The 16,502-nt window shown below is 37.9% G+C and overlaps 1 protein-coding gene across 1 annotated transcript in view; it reads right to left on the reverse strand.

The window, feature by feature from the left end:
- The window catches only part of LPAR1 (lysophosphatidic acid receptor 1), a 296,957-nt gene that overhangs the window by 227,037 nt on the left and 53,418 nt on the right, over positions 1–16,502 (reverse strand). Inside the window, exon 4 of the mRNA XM_019816317.2 lies at positions 12,857–12,929. The gene's annotated coding sequence lies outside the window, so the exon portion shown is untranslated. The remainder of the gene's footprint in view (positions 1–12,856; positions 12,930–16,502) is intronic.

Genomic DNA, 16,502 nt, shown 5'->3' on the forward strand with positions numbered 1-16,502 from the left:
AAAGTCTAGGAGTTAGCACTGCATGCAAATCTTCAAGCCACAAAAACACTATAGAAAGATGAAACAACGAAAATGGCATGCCAAAAGGTTTCAATTAAATGTAAGGCCATGAATACTATTTAATTGGAATCTCCTTCCAGGGCCAGAAATGGGGCCTCTTGCTCTGTCAGGGCTGTGCCTTGCTGTGGCTTATGTGTGAACAGCTACATGCTGAGGGTCTTGCAGTCACTCTTTACATCAAAGCTGTAAGTCAAGCTTCTCCAGTGACTTTAAAGCAAGTTAAATAAACACCCATCAGGGAAAAGAGGAAAAGCTGTGGTTGAGAGAAACAGAGAATTTAAAACAGCAAGAAACAGCAGATACTTTAGAGAACCACTTTGTCCACCTCCATTTGGCATGGCCAAAGACATGACCTTCCCAAGTTTCTCAGAACTGTGCTGAACACAGCAATACACTGTCCAGGTCCCCCTTCAAGAATGGACTCACTGCTCAGCTAAGAGGAATGTGGTCAGTAGCAAGCCTCCAGCTGACAGAAACTTCAGGGTCAGCCTCCTCTACCTAGAACTGCTTTCTCCATGGTCATACCCATCATGGGGCAGCCTGGATCCAATGACCTAGCAAGGTGTGGGTATAAAAGTTCAGTCATTAATGTATTGCAGTATGATTCCAGATAGCCCTAATATATCAGAACCACAATAAAATAAAAAATGAAATAAAAAAGTGGGTGAAGTAGAGAATAAAATAATACCAGGTGACAGGATTAGTATCCAAAGCACATTCTATAAAGTCCTATACACTCGCTAGTAATGGGCTGTAAATTTGAGCTCAATGAGACATGTGTCCTTTGGTTCCAGGGAAAATGGCAGAATAGGAGAACCCTGAGCTCACTTCCTCCTATGGATACAACTAGGTAACACTCATATTCATGCAAATAACCCAGAAAATGGCCCAAAGACTAGAAGAATAAGCTCCACAATTAAATGTAGAGAAGAGTTCACATCAGATGGGTAGGAAGGACAGAGACTTGATAGGGAGCTAAACGGACATGTGGACCTGTCTGTAGGAGGGAGGGAGCTGCCAGTATGGAGAGAAAAAGACTATCACACTGGGTAGCCTGCACAGGGAAGATGAATCCCCACAATATTTGGTAAAAACTAGAGGGGCCGAATTTCATGAGTTCTTACAACCAGTGACTTAAAGCTGGGAACTTTAACAATTGGTCAGCTCAGCTTTGGGAAAGAGAAGATGATAGGAAGCCAAGTCCCCACTCTTAAGGAGACAGCACAACAGCCCACAGAAATTTAGCATACAAGTATCAGTTTGAGAAATGCCTGGGACATAGGGAAGGGAGAATTCTTTACCATCCCAGAAGGACAGAGATCACTGGGAGACACCTCCAGAAACAAAGGATATGGCAGGTGCCATTACCACCCCTACTCACCCCCCTTTCAGCACAAACACACAGCCACATCAGGGAACCAGCGTGGCACCAGCATTTACTACATAACTTGCTTACACAGCACCCCACCCCGTGCAGCCAGCTAACCTCAGTCCTGGCTTTGTGGGTCACCTGCCCCAGAAGACCTGAACAAACCTTGCCAACACCAAGTCTCCCAACTGCCTGCTTTGCAGGGCTTCAGTCCCAGAAGCAGCCACCAGTCACCTCCCATGGAGGACATGCACACTTTGTTAAAACTGTATACCTGCCCCCACATGCTTTGCAGATGGGCCCAGCCAGCTCTGGTCTCAGTGGCAGCTGCACATCCCCTGTGGTAGAGAACCAGCTTGTAAAACTTGCAGGCACTGCACATCACACCCATACATGTTTTCCATATTGGCCTCCATTGGCTATAGCTTAGCCTCTGGCAGAGGACCACCACCACCTAGTAATAGTGTGTGCCCCACCTACTACTTTCAAGAGCAGGACACTTAGCTGACTTTCCTAACACAGAAACAAACACAGAGAGCTGGACAAAATGATGAGACAGAGGAATATGTCCCAAATGAAAGAACAGGACAAAATTATAGCAAGAGACCTAAGCAAAACAGAAATAAGTAATATGCCTAATAGAGAATTTAGAGAAATGATCATAAAGATACTCAATGGAGTTAAGCGTGGAGAACATTAGTGAGACCCTTCACAAAGAGATTTTAAAAAGAATCATTCAGAGATGAAGAACACAATTGAAATTAAAAATACAGGGGCGCCTGGGTGGTTCAGTCGGTTAAGCGTCCGACTTCAGCTCAGGTCACGATCTCGCGGTCCGCAAGTTCGAGCCCCGCGTCGGGCTCTGGGCTGATGATGGCTCAGAGCCTGGAGCCTGCTTCCGATTCTGTGTCTCCCTCTCTCTCTGCCCCTCCCCCGTTCATGCTGTGTCTCTCTCTGTCTCAAAAATAAATAAATGTTAAATTTTTTTTTTAATTAAAAAAAAATACACAAAATGGAATAAACAGCAGGTCAGAGGAAGCAGAAGAACAAATCAGCAGCCTGGAGGATACAGTAATGGAAACTAATCAAACTGAATAGGTAAGAGAAAAAAAGAATTATGCAAAATGAGAATAGACTTAGGGAACTCAGTGACTCCATCTACTAATAACATTTGCATTAAAGTGATCTCAGAAGAAGAGAGAGAAAAGGGGGCAGAAAATTTATTTGAAGAAATAATAACTGAAAATTTTCCTCATCTGGCAAAGGAAACAAAAATTCAGATCCAGGAGGCACCGAGATACCCCAACAAAATTAACTCAAGGAGGTCCACAAAAAGACACATAATAACTAAAAAATCTAAAAAATAGTGGTAAAGAGAGAATTTTAAAAGCAGCAAGAGAAAAGAAAATAATTACATACATGGGAAACCCCATAAGGCTATCAGTGGATTTTTCACCAGAAACTTTGCAGTCCAGAAGGGAATGGCATGATATATTCAAATTGCTGAAAGGAAGAAAACTGCAGCCAGAACACTCTATCAGCAAGGCTAACTATCATTCAGAATAGAAGAGATAACAAGTTTCCCAAAAAAATGAAAGTAAAAGGAATTCATCACACTAAACCAGCCCTATAAGAAATGTTGATGGGGACTCTTTGCATGGAAAGGAAAGACCATAAGTAAAAGTAAGCAAAGTAGGAAGTGCAAAACCAGTAAAAATAAGTTTATCTATAAAAATCAGTCAAGGGACTCACAAAATAAAAAGATGTAAAGTATGACACCACATAACTAAAATGTGGGGAGGGGAGGAGTAAAGAATGGGCTCAAACTTAAGTGACCATCAACTTAATACAGACTGCTATATGCCTAAGATGTTATATACAAAACAAATGGTAACCACAAATCAAAAACCAGTAATATATATTCAAGAAAATAAAGAGAAAGGAAAGCCAACTTATGGTGAGAGAAGGGAGCAAGAAAGGAACAGAGAAGATCTACAAAAACAATCACAAAACAAACAACAAAATGGCAATAAATACATACCTATGAATAATTACTTTGAATATAAATGGACTAAATACTCCAATCCAATCAAAAGATATAGGGGGACAGAATGGATAAAAAAAAAAAAAAGACCCACCTATATGCTGCCTATAACAGATTCATTTCAGACCTAAAGATACCTGCAGATTGAAAGTGAGGGGGTAGAGAAATATTTACCATACAAATGGATGTGAAAAGAAAGCCAGGATAGCAATACTTAGATAAAGTAGACTTTAAAACAAAGATTGTAACAAGAGACAAAGAATGACATTACATAATCATTAAGAGGGCATTCCAACAGAAGACATAATAATTGTAAATATTTATGCGTTCAACATGGAAATACCCCAATACTAAAGCAGTTAATAACAAACAAAGGAACTAATCAATGATAATACAATAATAGTAGGGTACTTTAACACCTCACTGATATCAATGGACAGATCATCCAAACAGAAAATCTACAAGTAAAACATGCACTGTGTGAATGACACACTGGACCAGATGGATTTAACAGATATATTCAGAACATTCCATCCTAAAAGAACAGAATACACATTATTTTCAAGTGCACATGGAACATTCTCCAGAATAGATCACATGTTAGCCCACAAAACAAGTCTCAACAAATTCAAAAAGATCGAAGTCATGCCATTCATCTTTTCTGACTATAACACAATGAAACTATAAGTCAACCACAAGAAAAATTTTGGAAAGACCACAAAATACATGGAGATTAAATAACATGCTACAAACAATAAATGTGTCAATTAAGATATCGAAGAAGAAATAAATGCACGGGGGACAACTGAAAATGAAAATACAATGGTCCAAAATCTTTGGGACACAGCAAAAGCAGTTCTAAAAGTTTATAGCAATACAGGCCCACTTCAAGAAGCAAGAAAAACCCTAAATAATAACCTAAACTTACACCTAAAGGAGTTAGAAAAAGGAGAACAAATAAAATGTAAAACTAACAGAAGAAAGGAAATAATAAAGATTAGAGCAGAAATAAATGATATAAAAACTTAAAAAAGTCAATGAAACCAGAAGCTGGTTCTTTGAAAAGATCAACAAAATTGGTAAACTTCTAGTCAGGTCCATCAAGAAGAGAGAGAGAGAGAGGACTCAAACAAAATTAGAAATTAAAGAGGAGAAATAACAACCAACATCTCAAAAATATAATGGATCTTAAAAGAATATTATGAAAAAGTATATTCCAACAAACTGGACAACCTAGAAGAAATGGATAAATTCCTGTAAACATATAACCTACCAAAACTGAAGCAGGAAGAAATAGAAAATTTGAACAGACTGATTACCAGAAAGGAAACTGAATTAGTAATCAAAAAACTCCAAACAGAAGTCCAAAACAAGATGGCTTCACAAGGGAATTCTACCAAACATTTAAAAAACAGTACTTGGGGCTCCTGGGTGGTTCGGTCAGTTAAGCGTTTGACTCTTGATTTTGGCTCTGGTTATGAATCATTCTTACAGTTCGTGAGATCAAGCCCTGTATCAGGCCTGCACTGACAGCATGGAGCCTGCTTAGGATTTTCTCTCTCCCTCTCTCTCTGCCCCTCCCTCATTTGTGCTCTCTTTCTCTCTTAAAATAAATAAAAATTCAATTAAAAAAAATAGTTCTCAAACTTTTCCATAAAACAGAAGAGGAAGGAAAACTTCCAAATTCATTCTATGAGGTCAGCATTATCCTGATTCCAAAACCAGATAATCATGCCACAAAAAAAGAGAACCACAGGTCAATATCTTTAATGAACGTAGATGCAAAAATCCCCAGCAAGATGTTAGCAAATTGAATCCAACAATACATTTAAAAAAATCATTCACCACAATCAAGTGGAATTTATTCAAGGGATGCAATAGTGGTTCAACATTCATTAATCAACCAATGTGATACGTCACATCAGTTAAGAGAAAGGATAAAAACCATACAGTCATACCGTTTTTCAATAAATGCAGAAAAAATGCACATTTCAATAAATGCAGAAAAAAACATTTGACAAAGTATTAATTCCATTCATGATAAAAACACTCAACAAAGTAGGTTTGGAGGAAATATACCTCAACATAATAAAGACCATACATGAGGGGTGCCTGGGTGGCTCAGTCGGTTAAGCATCTGACTTCAGCTGAGGTCATGATCTCATGATTCGTGGGTTTGAGCCCTGCATTGGGCTCTGTGCTGACAGCTCAGAGCCTGGGGCCTTCTTCAGATTCTGTGTCTCCCTCTCTCTTCCCCTCCCCCGCTCAAGCTCTCTCTCTCTCTCTCTCTCTCTCTCACTCTCTCTCTCTCCCTCTCTCAAAAATGAATAAACATTAATTTTTTTTTTTAAATAAAAGCCATACATGAAAAACTCACAGCGAACACCATCCTCAACAGGGAAAAACTAAGAGCTTTTCCCCTAAGGTCAGGAACAAGACAAGGATGGCCACTCTCACCACTTTTATTCAACACAGAAGTGGAAGTCCCAGCCACAGCACTCAGACAAGAGTAAGTAATGAAAGGCATCCAAACTAGTAAGGAAGAAGTAAAACTTACACTATTTGCAGATGACATGATACTATATATAGAAAACCTCAAAGACTCCATCAAAAAACTACTAGAACTGATACAGGAATTCAGTGAGGTTGTAGGAATGTATAGAAAACAATGTATAGAAATTCACTGCATTTCCATACACTATTCATGAAGCAACAGAAGGAGAAATTAAGAAAACAATCCTTTACAATTGCACCAAAAATAATAAAATACCTAAGAATAAACTTAACCAAGGAAGTGAAAGACCTGTACTCTGAAAACTATGAACCACGGCTGAAACAAATGTAAGATGACACAAATAAAGACATTCCATGCTCATGTATTGAAAGAAAAAATATTGTTAAAATGCCCATACTACCCAAAGCAATCTACAGATTTAATGCAATCCCTATCAAAATACCATCAGCATTTTTTCCAGAACTAGAACAAACAATTCTGAAATTTGTATGGAACCACAAAAGACCCCAAAGAGCTGAAGCAATCTTGAAAAAGAAAAACAAATTTGGAGGTATCACAAGTCTAGATTTCAAGTTATATTACAAAGCTGTAGCAATCAAAACAGTATGGAACTGGCACAAAAATAAATACATAGATCAATAGAATGGAATAGAGAGTCCGGAAATAAACCCACAATTATATGGTCAATTAATCTTCGAGAAAAGAGGCAAGGATATACCATGGGAAAAAGACAGCCTCTTCAGCAAATGGTGTTGGGAAAACTGGGCAGCAATATGCAAAAGAATGAAACTGGACCATTTTTTTATACCATACACAAAAATAAGCTCAAAATGGATTAAGGACCTGGTTAAATGTGAGACCTGAAACCATAAAAATCCTAGAAGAGAGCACAGGCAGTAATCTCTCTGACATTGGCCATAACAAAATCTTTCTAGATATGTCCCCTGAGGCAAGGGAAACAAAAGCAAAAATAAACTGATGGGACTATTTCAAAATATAAAACTTTTGTGCCACAGAGGAAATAACCAAGAAAACTAAAACACAACCTACTGAGCAGGAGAAGATATTTTTAAAAGACATATCCAATAAAGGATTAGTGTCCAGGATATATAAAGAACTTAAATAATTCAACACCAAAAAAGCAAATAATCCAGTTAAAACATACAGATGGCAAACAGACACATGAAAAGATGCTCATTATCAGGGAAATGCAAATCAAAACTACAACAAAACATAACCTCACACGTGTCAGAATGACTAAAATCAAAAACACAAGACACAAGTATTGGCAAGGATGTGGAGACAAAGGAACACTTGCACACTGTTGATGGGAATGCAAAATGGTGCAACCACTGTGGAAGATAGTATTTAGGTTCCTCAAAAAATTATAAATAGAATTACCATATGATCCAGTAATTGCACTACTGGTTATCTACCCAAAGAACACGAAAACAAGAAGTTGAGGGGTTTATGCAACCCTGTATCTATTGCAGCATTATTTATAATAGCTGAATTATGGAAGCAACCCAAGTATCTACCAATAGATGAATGGATAAGAAGATGTGATAGATAGATGACAGATAGTAAATAGATAGTTATATAGATAATGGAATATATATAATATATAGATATATAATAGAATAGAATATTATTCAGCCATTAAAAAAGAATGAAATCCTGCCATTTGCAGCAATACGGATGGATCTGGAGAGCAAAATGCTAGGTGAAATAAGCCAAAGAAAGAAAAATATCGTATTTCACTCATATGTGGAATTTAAGAAATAAAAAAAAAAAAAATAGCAGCAAAGGGGGAAATAAGAGAAAGAGACAAAACAAAACAAAACCAAAAATAGAAAACAAACAAAACAAAAAAAATCCAGACCCTTAACTATAGAAAACTGATGGTTACTAGAAGAGAGGTGGGTGGGGTGATGGGTGAAATAGGTGATGGAGATTAAGAGTACACCTATCCTGACGAACTCTGAGTCATGTAGAGAATTGCTGAATCACTATATTGTACACTTGGAGCTAATATAACACTGTGAGTTAACCACACTGCAATTTAAAAAATCTTAAAAAAATAAGAGAGAAATGTACCCTCTGAATTAGTAATGAATGAGTGAGTGAAGAATTAAGTAATAAATGTAAATACTACAATAATTACTAAGGAATGCAAAAGTATTTGAAAATATGAAAAGACAAATCATGATTTGGGTTGTAAAGATAATAATGCAAATATCCTTCCCAAAATAACTAATAACTTTAATGTAATTCTAAATTCCCAAGAGTTTAGAAAATTGACAAAAATATTCTGAAGTTCACCTGAATGAAAAAAGAGACAGGAATAGCTACAAATTTTTTTAATCCAGAATAAAACAAGGGAATTGCACTACCAGAGTAAAATATGTAATGAAATAATATTAACAGCAATGTGAGAGACGGGCAGGAAAAAAGGCCCGATGATATCAATCCCATAAATGATAAGAGACAGAAACGGACCCAAGGATAACATTTGAATTTAGTATAAAAAGCATTCATTGGGGCGCCTGGGTGGCTCAGTCGGTTAAGCGTCCGACTTCAGCTCAGGTCACGATCTCGTGGTCCGTGGGTTCCAGCCCCGTGTCAGGCTCTGGGCTGATGGCTCAGAGCCTGGAGCCTGCTTCCCATTCTGTGTCTCCCTCTCTCTCTGCCCCTGCCCCATTCATGCTCTGTCTCTCTCTGTCTCAAAAATAAATCAACGTTAAAAAAATTTTTTTTTTAAAAAAAGCATTCATTGCTTCTCATGATTCTGAAATTTTGGTATGTCTCTGAATAGACAGTTTATTTCCACCTCATATTGTGTGGACTACAGCACTTCAGCTGGGGCTGGATGTTCCAAGATGGCTTTGACCATGTGTCTGGTGCTTCATCTGGGGTGGCAGGATTGGACTGAGACTGGCTAGGCCTTCCTCCCCGTCCCCCACCCACCTCCCTTCCTCTCTTCTCTCTCTCTCTCCCACACACTCATCTCTCTCCCTCCCCCACCATCAATATCTGTCCCCCTGGATTCTGTTGGTAATCTAGTGTGAGTTTCTTTACACAGCGGCTGATAATGTCAAGAGAACCGGAACCCAAGCTGTCTGGTCTTCAAAGGCCTACAGGTAGCACAGCACAACCAAAGCTGCTTCTATTGGCCAAAGCAAGGCACACCAGCCCAAGTTCAAAAAACGGTGAATAGACTAATTCTTGACTGGAGGACTTTCATGTGTATACATTGTCCCATTGCTCATGTCTACTTCTGCAGACAACCTGCCAGAATAAATTTGTTATTATTATGAAATATGTATGCACACACTCACACACACTCATACACTGAGTGTTTACTTGGGCCCATTTGGTTTTGCAGACTAACTCTAGCAAATATTCTCTTCCAAAAGATGGAAAAATAAGGAATGCTTCCCAATTCACTTTGTATTGCTTATATAACCTTGATTCCAAGGTATAAGGAGGTACTACTGCAAGAAAGGAGAATTGGCCAGTCTTATTTAAAAATATAAATCAAAAAGTACCTAGATAAAATACTATCAAATTGAATCCAGCAGTGTATAAAATAAATAATACATGGTGTTCAATTGCAGATGGGTTCACATCTGAAAACCTAATTAGTTTAATCTAAACACTTTCACAAAATAGAATAGGAAAGAAATGAACATATCAATGGATGAGGGAAATTATTTTTTATTATTCAAAAATAATTCGTGACTTTAAAGAACTCCTAGCAAATAAAAGTAAAAGTGAGCTTCCTTAACCTGATAAACAGAATCTACTGAAAACCTATAACAATAACCCTGAATGGTGAGAAGTTAGCATTGCTTCAAAGACAGGAACATGATAAGGGTACTCACAATCAATACTTCCATTCAACATTGTACCAGATGCCCTAGCCAGAGGGGTAAGGAAAGAAGAGAAGATAAGTGGCATACAGGTTGGAGAGGAAGAAACAAAACAATTATTTCCTGATGATATTTTTTAACATTCAGAAACTCCAAGAAACTCTTCACGTAAACTACCAAACAACACAATTTAGCTAAATTGTTGTATAAAAGGTCAATATATAAAATCAGTGCATTCTCCTACATTAATAATCCAATAAAGCTGGTATGGGTTATTCAAAAAAATAACATTAAAATTAGCTATTATAAATTTAAAACAAAGCATATCTTGATCCCAAGGAAATCCTGTGAATTAATATTAATTTTTTTAATATTTTGTAATGTTTATTTATTTTTGAGAGAGAGAGAGAGAATGAGCAGGGGAGGGGCTGAAAAAGAAGGACACACAGAATCTGAAGCAGGCTTCAGGCTCCAGAGCTGTCAGCCCAGAGCCTGACACAGGGCTCAAATCCATGAACCACGAGCCCATGACCTGGGCTGAAGTTGGATGCTCAACCGACTAAGCCACCCAGCCACCCCAACATTAATGTTTTAATGAAGCTTTTGGAATATCAGAAATTATAGATGAATGTCTAAGTAAATGGAAAGAGATTTTCCAAGTGTAAAGGCCATGAAAGATTCATAAAGCAAATAACTGATAAATTAGACTCCATAAAGCATGTTAAATGATATAAAAACTATCAAAGCACTTAAGTGATGTACTGGAAAAACAGCCACAAATAAGGCAAAAAGTTGATACCCTTAATATGCAAAGCATACTTCTAAGTCTGAAAAGCCATTGGAAAAACACTACTGCTCCCAATAAAAATAGTAGCAAAGAAAATTTGTGTAAGAAAATATCACTTATAATCATGTGAATAAAGGCTAGTCTTACCATAATAAAATAATTGCTTATTAAAATAACAGTGATGTGTTACTTTTTCACCAACAAATGGAAAATAACACCAGGAAAATGCAATTTGTGCGCTATGAGACAAGTCTTTTCCCACATTGCCATTAGGAGTTGAAGATACACAACCGTACTCTGGGCTGTATTTACAGAGCACAATATAACATACTATGTCTGACCCACTATCTAGGTCCATTTATATACCTATTTATATACCCATTATCTATTTACATACCCCAGAAAATAATTATATATTTATATACTTTATACTTTTTTTTTACAGAGAGAGAGAGAGACAGAGACAGAGAAAGAGAGAGAGAGAGAGAGAGAGAGAGAGACAGTGTGCGAGTGGGGGAGAGAGGCAGAGGGAGAGAAAGAGAAAATCTTAAGGAGACCCTGTGCTCGGTGCAGAGCCTGATGCCACAATCCTAGGATCATGACCTGAGCCAAAATCAAGAATTGGACACTCAACCAACTGAGCCACTGAGGTGCCCCCATACTTTATACATTTTTAATATATTTATTTATATATATGTTTTATACATTATTATATTTAATATATCTATATTATGGAATTATGTGTGAATGTATATATATGTATATATATGTATGTACAAAATTGTTCATGATATGACTTGAACTATAGAAAAACTGAATATGAAATACCAAATGATTAAATAAATTATGGCTCACCGGTAATTGATTTCAAATTTTGATATGCTTGGGAACTCTTCTTTAAGGAGAATTTTGTGCAGAAGCCCAGTATCTAAAGTAGTTCATTGTGAACCCGTTTGAAAAGTGCACGGGAAGCCATGGAATCCATTGGGCTTGCTTCTCCCAATTCTTGCTTCTCCCAAGCCCTGTGGTGGCCCTTAAGACACCTCTATGAATCCCCAAGACTACATGGAAAACTGAGAAGAAAAGACACCACTATACAATATTATAAGACTACTGAATTCATACTTCCAAAAATTTGTAATGATGAGAGCAAAGGCTCATAATATATCACATAAAAATTAATATACACAAAACTTCATTTTATATGATCACAACTAGATAAATATATGTATGTAAATATCTGGTGATTCTTTCTATTTTCTTCTTTAAAGTTATCCATAATTTTCAGCTTTCATACCAAAACCATGAATTCCTTTCATTATTAGGGGGAAATGGAAAATTATTAACAAACATGTGTAGTTTGCATTCAGACCCTCTAGTTCATGCTAGAATTATTATATGCATCTGTAGAAAAAAAAAACTTGGAATTTTTAAGAAAGTTTTATTAGAAACAGCTAAAGAGCTCTCCAATAATCTACCTCTGGGACATTTATCTTCGGTGTTATTTGGAGCACATCTGAAATCAATTAGAGCCCCCCAACTGGCTTCAGGAGGCTGTGTGTGCCTCCAGCCATCTCCACAGCAAATTGCCTCAGCCGTGGTCAAAGTCAAAATTTCTCAGTTGCCTTGGTTGACCTAGAAATGTTTTATGTAATTTGCCATTATCTGGAAGGGAAACAGTTGTTAGAAAATAAATCTTTTCTGACTTTGTCTTGTTAAAGGGGTGCCAAGAAATGTTCTTCATCATTCGGACATACCAGAAGAAAAATAAGAAATATTCAGTAAAATAAATGGAATCTCCAAAGTAAATCCAAAGAAAAATCACTGTTAATCTATCTCTAGAGATACAAAGTATAGAGTGATTTGCTTTTTAATCTTTGAATGCCAGAAATAGCATATCTATAAGGACTGAATACGGAAATAAGAGGCAGAATTTTTATTTTTCTTTCCTTCCTCCATTCAGTACGTACTTACCAAAAAAAAAAATCTATAATAAGAAGGTAGTGTACTCGGGGCTGGAAATAGAAATTCATACATAGTAGAGGAGAGGATGGAGGCAGAAATATCCAGTGCTTCCACTAACTCATGTAGCTTTACGCTGATGATCACTAATCTCAAATGGTCCCTTAGAGCCTCCAGGTGATTCAACTGTATTTGTATTTAAGTAAGTAGCTCATTCACTTGCCTACTCTACACGGTTAGTTTGTACCTTTTTCTGTGTCCTCACATGTCCAACGCTTCCTCCCCTTCTCTCTCGGATGCTGAGACTGCTTGCTTGTTCACTGAGAAAACAGAAGCAACAGGAAAAGATTTTGATGTACTCCCCACCACGTCTGCTGACCTATGGGCATGTGTGCCCTGATCCTCCATCATCCCTCCTGTGGCTGTGGATAAACTCATGGCCTCCGAGCTGAGACCAAGCCCTCCACTTGTGTGGGAGATTTCATCCCTCTCACCAACTCAAGAACATGACTTCAGCAATTGTTTCCTCTCTCCCCTGCTTCTTCAGTTTCCCTCTGTCTGCTGAGTCGTTCACAACAGCACACAAAAATGCTACATCTTAAAATGAAACCCTCACTTGACCCCACATTCCCTCCCAGCTACCACAATACATCTCTGCCTTACCCCACTGCAAAAATTCTATGAAATGTTGACTATACAGAGTGTCTCAAATCCCACTCTTCCCATTCTCTCTCGAATGCATTCCTGTTAGGCTTTCTTCCCGAGCACTCCACTGAAACAGCTTTCGTAAATATCCCCTGACCTGTCTCCCTCTCTCACACCCTGTCCTCCACCTCCCTTGTGCCCCACCACCATTTGACATACCATGCAATCACTCACTTGTTTGTTGCCTGTTGTCCCCAACTGATCTATAGCTTCCAGGAACTCTACCCTAAGGGCCCAGAACATCGCCTGGCACATAGCAAATATTCAATAAATTTTTGTTAAATGGATCAGTGGGATAAATAAATGACCATGCCTAAGATGATGCAATTATCCAGTTAGGGAGCAGATATTTAAAGTCAGCTGTACCTGACTTTCAAATCACGTACCCCAAAGCCTCATGCCACAACCTGTGCCTCTGATGAGGTGATTGAAATAGATGGCAGTATCATTAGTGAAGTAGGGTCTATAATAGAAGGGAGATTTGCCATGGAGACTTGTGAAATCATTTAATAGTCTGCAAAATAAGCATAACATTAGAGAAATTGCCTACTTACTCAGAGGTGAGTAATCTGGCAATCTCATATATCTACTACACAATCCAGAATGAGAAATGGAACAACCACAGCCTCTAAATGACCCAAGCAGATGTCACAAAACCCAAGCTTACACACAAGAAGCTTAGTGGGTTCTCTCAGAGCCACAAGTTTAGGGTTAGGTATTCCAACCACAGAAGCTTAAAAGCGACCAACGGTGAGGTACTAGAGAGAGCACACTCCCACATAGACACACACACAATTTCCAGAAGCCTTTACAAGAACATAAATGACCTAGTCTGGTTTTGTTCAGCCTTACCACAGCCCTTCACACCTCAAGAGCCATTCACGCCTCAGCAGTGATTCTCCTGCAAGATGTCCGAATACAGGGCAGCATAAGACACGTGTTTAGAACAATGATCGGAGGTTGGGAGGATACGACTGAGTTGCATTCAGTACCTTTTTTGAAAAAGTAGATAAGGAACTCATACATTTTAGAGATATCCACAGAATCTGGCTGCAAGTTTTTAAAGATTTTTTTTTCAATGTTTATTTATTTTTGGGACAGAGAGAGAGAGACAGAGCATGAACGGGGGAGGGGCAGAGAGAGAGGGAGACACAGAATCGGAAACAGGCTCCAGGCTCCGAGCCATCAGCCCAGAGCCTGACGCGGGGCCCGAACTCACGGACCGCGAGATCGTGACCTGGCTGAAGTCGGATGCTTAACCGACTGCGCCACCCAGGCGCCCCAGGCTGCAAGTTTTTAAAGCCTGCAACTGAAGAGGTAAAATTTCTGGAGAAACAAACAAGAAAATCTATTTAATAGAAGAGCCCAACCCCCATTTATGCTAAACAAATGGGACATTGGTATCCTTCTCCAAAGGATAAAAAAGAGAATCAAAGTGAATTTTAGTAGATACACGGATTTAATTTTTATTTTCAATTTGTGTTTGAGTCATGCCAAAGGTATATGAGAGGTGATAAATACGGCACAACTTGCATCATGAGAGTAATATCTGATATCAACAATCCAAGACAAGTTGGTACCCACTGGTCCAGGGAATGGGAAGTTGCTGACTTAATAGTTCTATGACCTTCTATAGAGTGATGATAGTCTTATTTGTGGCTAACTAAGTATACTTTTTCCAAGTAAGAGATTTGTTTTTCTAAGATTAGCAGTATAATGTCCTTAAAACTGGAAATAAATTAGCAGTACCAAAGAAAACTCCAAAAATCAGGCTTTTAACTCTGCAGGCTTGAAAAGAGAGAGAAATAAGAGCTTAATATTAAAATTTTCAAATTTTTTCCACCCTCATTAGCACTTCTGGTCTCAGATTTCACTGCTGGCATTACCGGTGGTGTATAGAAGCTTGTTTTTGTCACATATGTGAAGATTTATTTAACGTGAAAGCCCTCCCCAGTTCATGCGGATTGAAACCATAACTAAACACCTTGTCACATGTTTCCTATTGTGAATAGGCACATATAGCTTTCCAAAGAATAATTATTATTCCAGTGTGCAGAGTTTACCCAGACTTTCAAAAGGTAGATTATAGATCTTGAGAAACTAAAAAACTTATTTATGATTTTTAATCAGAAAAAGACTGTGTTCAAAATAAGACATGGGAAACAATTCATTCTCTGGAAAATAGAAAAATAAAGCTTTGGAAAACTAATTCCCCACTAATTTCCCCCTTTTTCTGAGCCAGATTCGAAAAGCTATGGTAAAAAAATATATATTACATGAGAAAAAAACTCTTCTTTTCCTGTATTCGGTAGTTCAAATATCATATGAGATACTTTAAAGATTGAATTTTTGCTTTGGGGGGAATGGAATGGTTTCCTAAATGCCATCGGGACCCTCACTCTGCCTTGTGGCCAAATCTTTTTAAAGTCCCTACAATCTGATATCCAAACATATAACATTGAAGGCAATATAACAAAGGAATTAAGACTGCAGGCTCTCAAATCAGAGACTTGAGTTTGAATTCTCCATTCTACTTATTATCCTTCCTATCCTTGAGCTATTTACTTCTCTGAGCCTCTGGTTTCTCATCTGCAAAATGGGATAAAAGTATGGCCTGTTCCATACTTTCAGAAAGTATCAAAAAACAATACACAGAAACCACCTACCATGGGGTAAATGCTCAAGCACTGATTTCAATTATGAATGTGATTGTGATCATGATAAGTAGCATCAATTGCTGTAAGTCTGGTTTCCCTTTAACACCACTCACCTGTCTGGCGCATAGGCACATAATACCTTCTTAAATATTTTGTGATAGACTGCTGGAAAGAGAAGTTTGAACCTGGATCCATGCTCTTAAAATTCAAGAAATGTAATGACTCTTCTCTATTTCATTTCATCTACTCTCATTATTCCATCCACTTCCTTCCCTACTTTCAGAAACATCTAGAGAAGAATGAGAAAACTTGGCTACAAACAGGAGAGTGTTTTGGAGGATTTGGATGTTGGGGAGCACGAGGCTTGCTTTGGGAGAGTTAAAACGGGGTAATGTAAAATAAAATATGAAGAACAGCCATCCCTAGTGAGAAGAAAACACTATCAAATCCTGATTTGTGTATATGTCCATCATTGGTATGATTACTGAAAAGCCAGTCTAGTAGCTACTTTTTGCCCCCGTGCTCCGTAAT

The sequence above is a fragment of the Felis catus genome, chromosome D4 (assembly GCF_018350175.1).
Source record: "Felis catus isolate Fca126 chromosome D4, F.catus_Fca126_mat1.0, whole genome shotgun sequence".
NCBI lineage: Eukaryota > Metazoa > Chordata > Mammalia > Carnivora > Felidae > Felis > Felis catus.